This window comes from Phocoena sinus, chromosome 9, assembly GCF_008692025.1.
Source record: "Phocoena sinus isolate mPhoSin1 chromosome 9, mPhoSin1.pri, whole genome shotgun sequence".
Classification (NCBI taxonomy): domain Eukaryota; kingdom Metazoa; phylum Chordata; class Mammalia; order Artiodactyla; family Phocoenidae; genus Phocoena; species Phocoena sinus.
In genome coordinates, this window is record NC_045771.1 from 4,573,157 (window position 1) to 4,589,935 (window position 16,779).

The 16,779-nt window shown below is 46.7% G+C and overlaps 1 protein-coding gene across 1 annotated transcript in view; it reads right to left on the bottom strand.

The window, feature by feature from the left end:
- Positions 1-9,128: 9,128 nt before the first annotated feature.
- ACTR3B (actin related protein 3B) overlaps positions 9,129-16,779 on the bottom strand; it is an 80,203-nt gene continuing 72,552 nt past the window's right edge. The window contains exon 11 of the transcript XR_004351383.1: positions 9,129-9,161. The gene's annotated coding sequence lies outside the window, so the exon portion shown is untranslated. The remainder of the gene's footprint in view (positions 9,162-16,779) is intronic.

Here is a 16,779-nt window from a genome sequence, read left to right on the forward strand (position 1 = left end):
TGGGCCATGGCCACTGAGCCTGCACGTCCGGAGCCTGTGCTCCGCAACGGGAGAGGCCACAACAGTGAGAGGCCCGCGTACCGCAAAAAAAAAAGAAAAGAAATACACTGAGGTTCACACAATTAATAAGTGAGGACCCAGGATTGAAATCTTGGCCTCCAGATTTTCAGCTCAGGTCTTTTAAACACCGTTATGTACTAGTTAATGGAAGGCATGAGTGGATTGCACCAAAAGAAAGCTTCCTATGGTTTGGAGAAGCAGGATGTGGAGAACAGGCACTTGACCTTCTTGTGTGCTCACTGATAAAGGAAAAGAGACACGCCTCTCACAAGCACCGTCCAAGTGTCCAGCGATGTGTACAGGACAGCATTCTGTACAGTGGGCTTACCATTCATATTCTTGTTTTCACTAAGAGATGATTTTGTTGTTAAATTATAAACCAAAGATTAACTTACCCAACCAAGCAGTCATTTATACACTTCCACCACAAACACACATACACACACACACCTTTCTACCAAGAAATTACTCAAAATCACTACTGAGGTCTACCAGGGCAAGGAAAGTTGCCAAATGTAACAGTTTAAGGTAAACAATGAATAACTTTTTAGTGTAAGTTTGTCCCATACAATGTTTGGAATGTGCTGCAAATATTGCATGGGACATAGTTATGCTAAAAAATTATTTGTTGTTTATCAGAAATTTCCACTTAACTGGGTGTCCTGTATTTTTTTCTGGTGACCCCATTTGCAAGCTGACTGGGGCAATCTTCAGGGTCACAAAAGCAGCTTTAGGAAGCCAGGTATGTGAGGAATAGCAATGGGGGGGTCTCAGAATGTGGAAGGTGTACAGAAAGAGAGTTAAGAGGGCACATCAACACAGACACTGCTGGGGGCCAGCCCAGTGCACTGTAAAACAGAGCTAGACAGAGAAATGAAGTTCTGCCCAGAAAATTAGGACTATGATGCCCCTCCAGAGCAAGTCTTTAACATTCGACCAGTGTATATTTAGCAAAGGTGGAAAGAAATGACTTTTCTATTAGTAAACATATTATATCTCTTTATATTCCAAATAAGACATTCATTAAATGCCTTGAGCGTCATATAACATTTTACCCTATTTGGAGTGGACGGCAATGAATTGTTTTATGAGTCTATTATCGCATGAATGGGGCTAATAATTTACATTTTGTTCATTATGTCAGGATACGGGGAAGCGGGTACTGTGTTTCTGAGTTACTTAAATATTGTCTAAATATATATTCTAGATCAGCACCCCAGTCAGGTTCCTGGCAAACCCATCCCTTAATCCAAATGTGAACAGTATCTCATTACGTACAGCATAGCTTATGTTTTTGCTGGGGCAAGGTATTGAAGAATGTGAATACGGCAGATTACTTGAGCTGGCTTTCCAAGTTCTTAATTGATTTGTCTCCACCCAGCTTCCTTTCTATCACCATCCCTAATTTTAAAATAAGTATTTTCAACTTCTATGCATGGAAAAATGTGAGTATATATCCCCCTCGGCCCACAAAATCATCAAAATATCAATGAGATGCCAAACCTCCCACAAATTTTGGAGATAAGGGCCTGAATTATTTTATCTGAATAGTGAAAACAAAAACCAAATACTAATCTTTAAGGCCTTTCAGGTGCAAAAAACTAAAATCAACATTGTTTATTAAAGTATATGCTAGTCAGGAAGTGCCTCTTCATGCTTCTGTTTGGCCATGACAATAGCAATTCACAAGGTTTTGTCAGAATTAGAGGAACTGATCACAGAAAGCATTTAGAACCGTGCCTGGCAGAGTATAAGTGCTTAAACCAATCCATGTCATTATTATTAATTATTGGTGCTGTGCTACGTGAAATAAGTCAGACAGAGAAAGACAAACACTGTATGACATCACTTATATGTGGACTCTAAAAAATACAACAAACCAATGAATATAAAGAAAAAGCAGCAGGACTCACGGATATGGAGAACAAACTAGTGGCTACCAGTGGGGAGAGGGAAGGGGGGAAGGGCAACAGAGGGATAGGGGAGTGGGACATGCAAACTACTGAGTGAAAGGCTACGAGGATGTATTGTACAACACGGGGAATAGAGCCAATATTTTGTAATTACTGTAAATGGAGTGTACCCTTTAAAATTATATTAAAAAATAAAGTCAAAAAAAAATTTTTAATAAAAGGCATCAGATGACATCCAAGGGAAGATACTTGTTCTAGGCTTAAGCAAAGTCCTAGTCTTCTCCCTCTTTTCCAAGCTAGTTGGGCAGATATTGAGAACCCTCCACCCCCAGGATCGCCGGTCAATTCAAGGAGAAAGTTCATGGAAGGTTCTACGAAGCAGCCTGGCATGTGACTCCACGGATCACAGGCTGCTGTGGTCAAAGTCAGCACACAGGCCGTTGGGGGTGGTTTGGAGGCACCAGCGTTTCTGAGCATCTGAACCATGAATGCTGTATTCGTTTGCTAGGGCTCTCGTAACAAAGTACCTCAGACTGAGGGGATCGCACGACAGCAATGCATGGTCTTCCCGTTCTGGAGGTCCCTGGGGACCGGCGGTCTGTGGTTCCGGGTCGAGGACCTGGTATATTTAAGTCCTCCTCTTCCCCCACTTGCTCCCTACTTGACGGGGTCCCACCCCCAGCCCCCCGTGAGAATAAGAACACTAGGCCCAGACAAAGATATCATATGATATCGCTCAGATGTGGAATCTAAAAAAAAAAAAAAAAGATACAAGTGAACTATATACAAAACAGAAATAGAACCACACTTACGGTTCCCAAAGGGGAAAGGGGGGGAGGAATAAATTAGGAGTTTGGGATTAACATATACACAGACTACTATATAGATAAACAGCAAGGACTTACTGTATAGCACAGGGAACTATACTCAATATTTTGTAATAACCTATAACGGAAAAGAATTTGAAAAAATTGGTATGTGTATATATATGTATAACTGAATCACTCTGCTGTACACCTGAAACTAGCACAGCATTGTAAACACTGCAAATCGACTTTACTTCAATTTTTAAAAAAACAACACACTAGGCCCTCGGTAGATCTGAGGATGATATAATCAAACTACGGTGAATGGCCTGGTTCAGTGTCTGGCTGGCACACAGCAAACATTCAATACATGCAGGGCCTGTCCTCACTTATAACAGGATTAAATGGATCCATGTCTGGCCCTGGCACACTGTAAACGCTACCTATGGCCATCGTCACTACTTACTATTGAACTTTACAAAGTAGAGTACAATTGCAACCATCAAGGCACTTAACATACAGCTCGAGAGCTGAGCAGTAAACCCAAAGGAAGGTGAATCAGGCAGAGATGGCCATGACGAGGGACCAGCATCAGTGTCAGGGGTCCAGGAGCTGAAGCAGGATTTGTGCTGAAGAGGAAGGGGTCTGAGGACATCAAAGCTAGAGGCCAAGGTCCTTTACCTGTATTTAAACGGTGTGCTTGAACAACTTAAGATTAAGGGGAAGGGGGAGGAGGCTGGGGGAAGGATGGAGTGTGAGGTTGGGATTAGCAGATGCAAACTATTATAAGTAGTATGGATAAACAACAAGGTCCTACTGTAGAACACAGGGAACTATGTTCAATATCCTGTGATAAACCATCATGGAAAAGAATATGAAAAAGAATGTATATATATGTACAGCTGAGTCACTTTGCTGTACAGCAGAAATTAACACAACATTGTAAATCAACTATACTTCAATAAAAAATATTATTTAAAAATGAAAAAAAAATTACTAAGGAAAAGAAAGATTAAGGGGGAATTTTCATGAGTTTGTGCTTTAGATCCAAAACCCCAAAGGAGCTAGCAGCCCACGGTCCGAATGTTCCTGGTTTGTGATGTGTGATGATCCAAGACCCACTGTTCACTTTTTCCAGTCCCAGGAGCTCCCCGTGTGTCCAAGGCTCCCGAGTCCTTTGCTTCCTGTCCACGTTTGCAGCGGACCCATCACATCTGCCAGCGGTCAGTAGCCACCATCCAGGAGGTCAGCACATCCCAGGAGCATCAGATGGATGCAGACCCAGCCCGTTACCACATGCCCCTAGATGCCCCATCAGAGCCGCCGGGCTGGGCCGGGTGAGGGCGCAGTGGGGGTGGGAATGCAGCTTCCTCACCCAGATTGACTTTCTCTGCACGTTCCCTGAGATATTTCAAAGATGACGACTTGGGTTCAAAAGGCAAGCAAGCCAATTCCCTTAATGCCTGGAGACACATGTATCCAGGCCTTCAGAGCCACCACGAATTCCCTTATCTGCCTTTGGCAATGAGCTCTTCTTAGAAGGTCTTCACGAATTCCTAATGGTCGGAATTGATTTGCTACATTTTTCGTGTTAGAAAACACTTAAAAAATTAATCTCCAATCTTGGGCTGCTATTCATTTCAAAGCTACTCCTCCTTTATTAAAGGCATCGTTTGTTATTTCAGCCAGACCCCCCCAACCTCCGCAGCCTCCCACACGCCAGAGCACAACGCGATCACTGCTTTCTACACCCTCCTTGGCCCACTGTCCTTTCCGCTTAAAGACTTGACTCCCTCATCACCCAGTGACTGCCGTCATGAAATACCGAGTTGGCTCGAAGAGGTCATTTGACGATCACTAGCATTAAAAAGGGGGATGGGGTGGGCGCGTCCTCTGACGCTGTGAACCCAGGCTTCTCTCGCTTCAAGCTCACAGGTGCCTACGCGGTCCCCTCCCTCTGCCCATCATGCATCCCACCTTGCCTCCCTCCCGTATCTGCGGTTTATCAAGGGTAGCAGGTGGTGGAGGTCATGGGAACTGGTGATGCCTCCCTGCCCTGGCTACTCCCTTGCCTCTGCCCCCAGGAGCTCCCAGCTCAGCCCAGATCTTTCCATGCTCTGTACCTTGTCCATCTCTTATCCCTTACTGTTAAACAGAGTACTGTGGCATCAGAAGCCCACAAACATTAGCTGAAAACTTAATTAACTGGTGCTTAATACGAGAGCAATTACTGATTTATTAGTCAACATCCATGAAGAATGTCTCCTAGAATTACAAAAGCAAACAGGTTCCCTCTCTAGTATCCTCTGGGTGATTCTGAGGCCGGGTCCGGGCTCGGGAGGAAAGCATTGCCGGCAATTTCCCAGGATGCCCTGAGCCCAAGAGAGGGGGTTGGAGGTCAGGTGTGTCAGTCGGGGCTCCAATAGCAGGTCCAATAGGAGACGTGCATGGACCTGAGGGCAGGGGCCAGAGAGGGATTTATTTTAAGGAACTGGCTCACATGATTGGAGGGACTTCGCGCATCTGAAACTTAAGAGTGTTGGCTGACCATTTAGGACGTCAGGAAAGAGTTGGTGTTACAGTCTTGAGTCTGAAATCTGCAGGGCAGCCAGGCTAGCTGGAAACTCAGGCAGGACGTCTATGTTAACAGGCTTGCGGCAGAATTCCTTCTTCCCCAGAAACCCTGTTTTTGCTCGTAAAGCCGTCAGTTGATGGGATGCAGCCCAACCACATCAGAGAGGGTGATCTCTTTAATGTCAGCTGATCGTAGATGTGAATCACATCTACAAAACACCTTCATGGTAACATCTAGACTAGTGTTCGGCCAAACAACTGGGCACCAGAGGCCAACCAAGTGGACACATAAAATAACCATCACAAGTACCATGACTCTTCCTTCCCTGTTTTAGAAAGGGCTGCTCATCTAATCTGCCAATGCCTTTGGGTACACTTTGAACAAGGCTTACGCCATTAGGTTCTCAATGGGACCATTTCTTTTAGGTCTGACATCTTTGTTTTTTTTTTTATTGAAGTGTAGTTGATTTACAATGTTCTGCTAATTTCTGCTGTACAGCAAAGTGATTCAGTTAAACATATATATACATTCTATTTTTATATTCTTTTCAATTATGGTTTATCACAGGATATTGAATGTAGTTCCCTGTGCTCTCCAGTAGGACCTTGTTGTTTATCCATTCTCTATAAAATAGTTTGTAACTGCTAACGCCAAACTCCCACCCCATCCCTCCCCCAGCCCCTCTCCCCCTTGGCAACCCCAAGTCTGTTCTCTATGTCTGTGAGTCTGATTCTGTTTCATAGATAAGTTCATCTGTGTCTTATTTTAGATTCCACACATAAGCAGCATTGTATGATATTTGTCTTTCTCTGTCTTACTTCACTTAGTACGATCATCTCTAGGTCCATCCATGGAGCTGCAAATGGCATTATTTCATTCTTTTTTATGGCTGAGTAATATTCCTAAACGGGACCACTTCTTTTTTTTTTTTGCAGTACGCAGGCCTCTCACTGTTGGGGCCTCTCCCCTTGTGGAGCACAGGCTCCAGACGCACAGGCTCAGCGGCCATGGCTCACGGGCCCAGCCACTCCGCGGCATGCGGGATCTTCCCAGACCGGGGCACGAACCCGTGTCCCCTGCATCGGCAGGCGGACTCTCAACCACTGCGCCACCAGGGAAGCCCGGGACCACTTCTTAACAGACTGTGGAATTAATAAAGTTGATGCTTGATTGTAGAATTTTAAAACCTTGAGGAATTTAATAACTCAATCAGAAAGTCCATCCATGGAGCTGCAAATGGCATTATTTCATTCTTTTTATGGCTGAGTAATATTCGTAAATGGGACCACTTCTTAACAGACTGTGGAATTAATAAAGCTGATGCTTGATTGTAGAATTTTAAAACCTTGAGGAATTTAATAACTCAATCGGAAAGCTCTGGGAGGGTCCAACATACGTCTAGTGTGCACCTGGTTCATTCCCCTACTTCCTGGAGGTCCCGCGTTCACCATTGTTAAAGTCACAGGAGACTCCTCCCTGATGCCTGAGAAAGGGGAAGTGGGAGAGGGATTTGACGGAAAAATGGAAGGTAATATCCAATACGCACTAAGAGCTTAATACACAGGAATAAATGGATGTTCCATTAAAAGCCAAAAGGCAACACGTTAAATAGGCCTTCTCCTGCTTATGGCCTGTACATGTGGTGATGTATAGATGCAATAAGACTTAATTGGTTTTGTCAAGACGGCACAGAAGAAAAAACTACAGATCCCAATTGCGGCCCCTAATTAGAATTTCAGAGAAACTGATTACCCACTCCTCCATCGTGTTCTAATCTTCTCGATCAAATCTGTGCACGCAGCCTTCCTGGTGAGTCCTCTGATACCCCTCCCATTGGGTCTGAACGGTTAGGTCACCCTTGCAGATCGCCACAGATGCTCAGCCCAGGCTGACTGGAGCGCCTGATCCCTAGCATCCTCCAGCACTTACACATGACCTTGTGTTATTTATGACGTCATGTGGATGTCTTGTCTCTGCATCAGAACTGCAAACACTTAGAACAGCAGCCATATCTTACCACCCACTATTCTGGTCAACAAATGCTCCACGAATGATGCTCCTTTACACAGACGTCTGCAAAATTTTAGACACCATCATAACAACAGTGATTGTGCAGACGGCCAACAGAGCACTTCTACGTGTTCCCTTATTTGATTCTCCCCACATCCCTGTAACATAAGTGACTTCATTTCTCATGTGGTCAACAGGAAACTGAATCTCTCATGTCCTCAGTTATAGACGGTGCTGGAAAACTGCACAGCTACATATAAAACAATGAAATTAGAACATTCTTTAACCCCATACACACAAGTAAACTCAAAATTGATTAAAGACCTAAATATGAGACCAGACACTATAAAACTGTTGGAGAAAAACACAGGCAGAACACTCTCTGACATAAATCGCAGCAATACCTTTTTTGATCCATCTCCCAAGTAATGGAAGTAAAAGCAAAAATAAATGAATGGGACCTAATTAAACTCCAAAGTTTTTGCACAGCAAAGGAAACCATAAACAAAAGGAAAAGACAACCCACAGTTTGGGAGAAAATATTTTCAAATGATGTGACCGACAAGGGATTAGTCTCCAAAATTTACAAACAGCTCATGAGGCTTAATATCACCAAAACAAACAACCCAAGAAAAAAATGGGCAGAAGACCTAAACAGACGTTTCTCCAAAGAAGACATACAGAAGGCCAAGAGGCACATGAAAAGATGGTCAACATCGCTAATTATTAGAGACATGCAAATCAAAACTACAATGAAGTATCACCTCACACCGGTCAGAATGGCCATCATCAAAAAGTCTACAAACAACAAACTGCTGGAGAGGGTGTGGAGAGAAGGGAACCCTCCTGCACTGCTGGTGGGAATGTAAGTTGGTGCAGCCACTGTGGAGAACGGTATGGAGGGTCCTTAAAAAACTAAAAATAGAGCTACCATATGATCCTGCAGTCCTGTCCACTCCTGGACATATACCCGGAGAAAAACATGGTCTGAAAGGATACATGCACCCCAATGTTCATTGCAGCGCTGTTTACAATAACCAAGACATGGAAGCAACCTAAATGTCCATCGACAGAGGAACGGATAAAGAAGTTGTGGTATATATATACAATGGAATATTACTCAGCCATTAAAAAGAATGAAATAATGCCATTGGCAGCAACATGGATGGACCTAGAGATTGTCATACTGAGTGAATTAAGTCAGACAGAGAAATAGACATATCACATGATATCACTTATATGCAGAATCTAAAAAAATAATAATACAAATGAACTTATTTACAAAACAGAAACAGACTCGCAGACTCAGAGAACTTATGGTTACTGGGGGGAAGGGTCAGGGGGAGGGATAGAGAGTTTGGGATTGACCAAAAAAATTGTATATCCCTATATTGTACACCTGTAACTTGTATAATATTGTAAGTCAACTATACATCAATAAAAAAGAAAGAAAGAAAAAAAAAAAAAAGAAGGGAAGAAGAGGGAATTCCCTGGTGGTCCAGTGGTTAGGACTCAGTGCTTTCTTTGCCATGGCCCTGGGTTCAACCCCTGGCTGGGGAACTAAGATCTCACAAGCCGCACAGCTCAGCAAAAAAAAAAAAAAAAGGAGAAGAGATGCAGGAGAAAGCCATGTGAAGACAGACACCAGAGGGCAGGTGGCCATGGGGTGGCAGAGACAGAGGCTGGAGTGATGCAGCTGCGACCCAAGAAAGGCCAAGGACGATGGCCACCACCAGAAGCCAGAAGAGGGAGCCTGGCCCTGCCAACACCTTGATCTTGGACTTCCAGCCTCCAGAACTGGGAAAGAATAGATGTCTGTTCTTTAATCAACCCAGTTTGTGATAGTTTGTGCCAGCAGCCCTGAGAGACTCACACAGGCGCTTTGTTTTAATTTGTTTTATTTGCTTTAAACAGTAGAGGCAGAGGGAAAGGGGAATAAGGAAGGAGACTGATAGTATAAGATAAAAATGAAGGATTCTTCTTGTTATTTCTATCACCTCATTCCTAGTCTCAACGGGCCGAATAAGACAGAATCGTCTGTGTTCATGGGGAATTAAAAGCCAGCAACGAGCATCTTCCGGGAAAGTGTCCTATTTCCTTAGGCTAAGATCAAAGAAAAGAGGCCTGAAAACCTCGTCGGTGCTCCTTGAAGCGACCAACCCGACTCTTGGGAAATGGAGATTGATGTCAGCACATGTGGGATCTCGGGGCAGGGGCAGCTCTGAAGCACTTAGGCCAGGAGAGGAGGCCCTATTGTCCTTGAAGCATCAGTCCACCCTTTTTAAAAAGAAATCTATAAAAACTGATCCTTCAGCTCAGCTGTGACAGAGACTGCTCATCAATGCCCAACATCCACTCTCCTATTTTTTAGTCATGGAACAGAGTTTTAGCTGAGCCCACCGTCCCCCAGCCACACGACTCCATTTACCACCGTCGCTGGCAGGTGGTTATTGCCACGCAATCAAGTTCAAGAAAGTGCTGGATGGTGCTTCCGTGAAATATCCTGAAGAGGGAGGAGTCACTCCCTTTCTAGCCACTTTCTTCATCCTGCTGGCTGGAAAGCATGTGTGTCAGCTGGCGCTCCAGCCACTACTTTGGGCTATGAGGACCAGGGCCACAGTCTAGGGACTGCAGGCCAGAACGTTTGGAGGAGCATGTCCCCAAGGCCCTCAGGGAAATCGTGATGCCAGCCATGGAGGGCCTGCCTACAGGAAAAAATAAAACCTTATGTATTGAAACTACTAGTGATAACTACTACTGTTTTTTTCACAAGCAGTCAAAGTAAGTAGATTCTTTTATTTACAAATAGAAGCTCCACTCTTACATTAGACTGATAAAGATATGAAGGGGAAGAAAACAGGCTTCTACACTAAGTTGTGGGGTTTTTTTAAGATTTTTTGATGTGGACCATTTTTAAAAATCTTTATTGAATTTGTTACAGTATTGCTTATGTTTTATGTTTTGGTGTTTTGGCCCCGAGGCATGTGGGATCTTAGCTCCCCGACCAGGGATCAAGCCCACACCCCCTGCATTGGAAGGCGAAGTCTTAACCACTGGACCGCCAGGGAAGTCCCTACACTAAGTATTTTTAACCAACCTCCTCTACCCCTGAAATCTTGTTTGTAGATAATTAGATTCATGAAATGGGAATATTTTCTTACTTGCCTGATGGGAATCATTATTCACCTTGAAGAAGTAGTCATAGAGCTACTACAAGAGCAGTTTAAATTCTTCCTTTCTGTTTCTTCCCTGCTCTTATCCTTAGTACATCTCATGTTCCAATCTAATAGTAAAATCGAGCCTCTGTCTTCAGCTGACCTGGGGAGCTTCTGCTCCCAGTTCTTCATTACTGGATAACATTGTCATTTCTAAAGTGATTAAAAGAATTTGATCCTATTAAAAATACAACTTTACCAAATTTGAAACTAGCAAATCTATGTCCTTGCATCTTCTGACAAAGGAGACAGAGGATCCAGCATGTCCTTCCCACACAATCGTTTCTCTTGTTCTTTCAGTTCTTTGGTCCCTGAGTTCAGCCTCTTCCACATATGTGCTGCTTCTGGAGAGGAACTCAATTTGCTTTCATTTTAACAGCTTCAGAGACAGAGTTCAGATGCACCGACGAAGGAAATAAATCACCATATTTAGGATCAGACTGGTAACACATGTACGGAGAAAAAGAGCTGGAGTCTGAGGAAGCCTGAAGTGAACTGGGCATTGCAACTGCCTTCTCCCAGACACAGCAGCATGAGCCACCCACCCAGGACACGTCCACCCAGGAGGACACGTCCACCCAGGAGGACACGTCCACCCAGGGGGACACATTCACCCAGGAGGACACGTCCACCCCGGGGGACACGTCCACCCCGGAGGACACATTCACCCAGGGGGACACGTCCACCCAGGGGGACACGTCCACCCAGGGGGACACAGCTACCCAGGGGGACACGTCCACCCCGGGGGACACGCCCACCCAGGGGGACACGCCCACCCAGGGGGACACGTCCACCCAGGGGGACACGTCCACCCCGGAGGACACATTCACCCAGGGGGACACGTCCACCCAGGGGGACACATCCACCCAGGGGGACACATTCACCCAGGGGGACACGTCCACCCAGGGGGACACGTCCACCCAGGAGGACATATCTACCCAGGGGGACACGTCCACCCAGGAGGACACATCCACCCAGGGGGACACGTCCACCCAGGAGGACATATCTACCCAGGGGTACACGTCCACCCAGGAGGACACATCTACCCGGGGGATGTGTACACCCCTGAGGACACATCCACCCAGGATGACACATTCACACAGGGGGACATGTCCACTCAGGGGGACACATCTACCCCAGAGAACGCATCCACCCAGGGGGACACATCCCCCTAGGAGGTCACATCCACCCAGGGGGACGCATCCACCTAGGGGCATGCGTCTACCCCGGAGAAGACATCCACCCAGGAGGACACATCCACCCAGGAAGAAACATCCACCCTGGGGGACACGTCTACCCAGAAGGAGACATCCACCTAGGGGGACACGTCTACCCCAGATGACAGGTCTACCCCAGAGGGTGCGTCCACCCAGGCAGACACAGATGGCCTTTCCCAGATGGCCTTGCAGCTGGCGTGCCGCATGGGACCAGGGTCTGCCCAGGCAGGAGGCAGCAATGGGAAGGAGGAGCCCCATCCTGAGAAGTCATCTGGCGCAGCACAGGGTTGCTGGCTTGTGTTTTTTTCAGGCTGTAGCAGCAAGGGCAGGAGCTACATGGTGGGCTGGGCCAGTGCTTCTGCATTTCTGGTTGGCTTCCAGGCATTTCTCCTGATGATTGTATTCTGGCCCTCCCGGATATTCTGAAGCCACCAGCACTCGTTCTTTTAAAATCTAACTTGGTACAGCCGTTATTTTATAATTTATTTATTTATTTTTTTGCGGTACTTGGGCCTCTCACTGTTGAGGCCTCTCCCGTTGCAGAGCACAGGCCCCGGACGCACAGGCTCAGCGGCCATGGCTCACGGGCCCAGCAGCTCCACAGCATGTGGGATCTTCCCGGACCGGGGCATGAACCCGTGTCCCCTGCATCAGCAGGTGGACTCTCAACCACTGCGCCACCAGGGAAGCCCATATTTTATAATAATTTTAAGTGGAGTATACTCTATAAAAATATTGAATCACTGTGTTGTACACCTGAAACTAGTATTGTACTTCAATTAAAAAATAATTAATATAAATAAATAATGAACTTGCATTCTGTGGTCTGTAACTAAACCCTGATACACAGGAAAGTGGAACACTGGGATGCTGTATTTTGTACGCAAACCCCTGCTCATTCCCTCAGGAATTCTATACTAAACCTATGTATCATTCTTCAAGCTCTCTGCTGCTGAATATTATTTACATTTGAAAGTATCAAGAGCAGAAGCAAGTTTTGATGCAGGTATTTCTTAAAATCCCCTCCCAACCTAACTCTGTTGAAATGACTTATCTTGTTTTCAATGTATGCTATCTGTAGGTAAACTACATGCTTTGCAAATGGAAAATGAGAATAATCAGTTCTGAAGGACAACCTCAATTCGGCCAACCTCTAACATTTATTAATAGAATACACTTTGGGGGAAAAAAAGGACAAGCTTGAGAAAGTGAAAGATAGATGTTGTTTGAATTGATCAATAGTTTAGAAAAACTCGAGCATGAATCTGCGGACACGGTTGTTCTTACGATCCTGTGCTTGCTTCACTTCAAGGGGAGACTCCCTCTGGAAGCGGTACCCACAGTCTGTGCCCACCGGGGGCCCTGCCAACTGTGCTGAGCATATGATATCCATGACACCTTTCTGCAAATTTTTAAATTCTCCACTTTCTTACTTGTCTGACACAAACAACAAGTTTAAACTGGGTAATCAGTTTGTGCTTGACCAGAAGGAGAAGGAGATCAGGTGGAGAAGCAAACTGGTCCACCAATAGGAGTGTCCTTGTTCTGTCCCAGGGCTGAGCCACAAGCCACACGGTTGCCCACCACGCTCAAGCTTCCCCCTAAACCCTGAACTCAAGGACACCACAGCAACGCGCGGGTGGGAAAAGCAGAAGGCCCTTCCAGGCAGCCCTGCGGCTGCTCTAATTTACTATTCAAGTGTAAAATTTTAATGGATGCCCTTAAGAAATCAAAATGTGTTTTCTGGCACATAACTGTTTCTTTTCTCCTCTGCTTTATAAGAAGACTCATGAATCAATAAATACCACGCCCGCCCCCCCCCGCGGCAGGTCCATCCCTGAGCTGTCTCACCACCTGCTCCTCCGGGGGGACACAGCCTTGTAATAAGAGGCATCCTTAACGAAGGACCGGGAGGAAGTCGGGGTGTTAACAGCAGCATCCTCTCCCTCCAGGGAGGGGTTCCCCCTCCAGCGGTGGCCCCTGCGAGGTGCGCGGTCCTCACAACATCCAGCCGCCTCTCCCTCCTGCGCGCCTCTGCTTCCCGGCATGTCAGTGGTCCTTTGAATGCCTCTTCCTGGGAAACTCTGGTGGCTTCGTGGACAAACAGCCACACAGTCCTGTGATCACACAGGACTCCTCACCCAGGCAGAAAGACCTACGCCTGCCGTCCTGAAATTCTGAATAATTTTTGCACAGCGGTCCTGCCACCAGTCAGCGAGGGGCCTGGTGATGAGACGCGGAGTCCAGTGTGCAGAGAAGAGCCTCAGCGAGGCCCTGCCCTCAGGAACAGAGCCGCGGGCATCGGGGAGCAGTAAGTCCTTGGGCCAAAGGAACACAGGAAGATTGCCAACTGCTTCGAGGAAAAGCGAGCCCTGAGCTGGGCCTTCCATGTCTGCAAAAGTCAGACTGGCTGAGAACGCAGGCTGAAAGAAGCAGGTTCTCCCCTGAACCTGGACACCCAATCCCTTAGCGAGAGACACACTGTTCCCTTTCTCCTCATGCAGATCCCTGCATTCCTGCAGACCGAGGGGTTCCTGGTTAATTTCTTTTTTTTTTTTTTTAACATTTATTTATTATTTATTTATTTATTTTTGGCTGCGTCGGGTCTTAGTCACGGCTTGCAGGATCTTCATTGAGGCGAACGGGGTCTTTCCTCGTGGTGCGCAGGCTTCTCTCTAGTTGTGGCGTGCGGGTTTTCTCTTCTCCGGTTGTGGCTCGCAGGCTCCAGGGCACTTTGGCTCTGTAGTTTGCAGCACGTGGGCTCTCTCACTGAGGCCCACGAGCTCAGTAGTTGTGGCGCGCGGCCTTAGTTGCCCCGCAGCATGTGGGATCTTAGTTCCCTGACCAGGGATCGAATCCGCGACCCGTGCATTGTAAGGCAGATTCTTTTTTTTTTTTTTTTTTTTTTTTTTTTTTGCGGTACGCGGGCCTCTCACTGTTGTGGCCTCTCCCGCTGCAGAGCACAGGCTCCGGACGCGCAGGCCCAGCGGCCATGGCTCACGGGCCCAGCCACCCCGCGGCACGTGGGATCCTCCCGGACCGGGGCACGAACCCGTGTCCCCTGCATCGGCAGGCAGACTCCCAACCACTGCGCCACCAGGGAAGCCCCTGTAAGGCAGATTCTTTACCATTGGACCACCAGGGAAGTCCCTGGTTACATTTCTAACAGCTATTCTGTTCCAGGAATTGTGCTGAGCCCTTTCCTTTCCATGTATTCCCTCTTTTAATCCTTCCAACCACACGAGGTATGCATCACGACCCTCCTCTTACAGGTGAGGAAACTGATTGGGTACCAAGCTCACAGCTGCCCACTGAGACCCCAGGAGCACTGTGGATACCTATCAGCTCCAAGGAACCCAAGGCCTGTGTGTTCAGGGGTCTCGTTGTGCACTGAATGGCCTCCCCACAAACCCATATGTCGTAGTCCTAACCCACAGTACCTCAGAACGTGACCTTATTTGGAAATAAGTAGCTTTGTGTTTTTCAGTTTTTTGGGCCACGCCACGCGGCATGCAGGATCTTAGTTCCCCAACTAGGGATCGAACCTGTGCCCGCTACAGTGGGAGCGTAGAGTCTTAACCACTGCACCACCAGGGAAGTCCCAGGAAATAAGTAGTTTTGAGGTGTCCTTAAAAACAGGGAAAAGGTGGACCCAGACGCACACAGAGGGAGCAGGCCATGGAGACCAGAGCTCTGCTGCCACAAGTACGGCCCTGCCAACACCCTGATCTCGGACTTCCGGCCTCCAGACCGTGAGACAATGAATTTCTGTTGCTTTAAGCCCCCCTGTTTGTGGTACTTTGTTACTGCAGCTCTGGGAAACTGATACAGGTCTCCTCAACTGTTTCCAGGGCTTCACTGTATCTTCACAACACCCCAGAGAGAGTCGTGGGACCTCATAATATCCACGCCAAGGCCACTGGAGGCCCAGGGACTCACAGGGACCACACAGCACAGCAGGAACAGAGCAGGGACCAGAACACTGGCACAGCAGCTACATCTGAGGTTCTTTTCACCATCACTTGAAGTCTTCTAAGGAAAAATGTATTCGGTGGTAGAAATACTTCAAAGGTTTTATTGAAATAAAGTGACAGCAGCACAGCAGCGTAGACTCAGGGTTGGGGCTTTTGTGCTTCGGGGAATGGAAAAATGTAGATGGGACTTCCCTGGAGGCCCAGTGGTTAAGACTCTGCGCTTCCAATGCAGGGGGCGTGGGTTCGATCCCTGGTCGGGGAACTAAGATCTCGCATACCGAGCAGCCCAGCCAAAAATTTAAATAAATAAAGCATATGTATTCTTTAAAAGAAAAAGAAAAGAAAAAACTTAAAAAAAACTCTAGTCTGGATCATTCACACATCACTCAAAATTTCATTTTTCCAATTGAGAGACTAAATATACGAACAGACAGCAGCCAGACCACATGTGACAACCTGCCTCGGACCCATCCCCACACTGTGCACTGTGTACCTGCACTACACATCGATCAAACCTCCCCCATCAGCAGAAATACCTGCTCAGCCAAAAAGAGCCACACCCTCCCAGCATCAAGACAACCCCTGAAAAGAGAACGTTCCTCCTTGAGCTCGTAAGGGTCACGTGACCCCCCGCGACGGCACTTAGATCTGGATTACGCAGGCTGTCGATAATACATCATTTAATGTACACTCTGCTCTGTCTCAAGAAAACGCTTCTATAACTATGCCGTAACTTGTAAAGGGCAGAACAGTTCTCAGAGCTTTCTGAGATGCTCTTCCCGGGTTATCATCCTCAAATTTGGCTCAGATAAAATCTTCCAATTCTTTCTTAGATCGACTGATTAATTTTTCATCGACAAGCATCAGCAGCCCTGGAAGCCAAACCGTACGAGCAGCAGCCAGCCCAAGACAGCCAGGACTCTATCAACAACGGACAGCTTCCCTCATTTCTGACCCCACTTCCAGCTGAGGACCAACTGGGGAAAACCCAACATGCTCCCCTAACCAA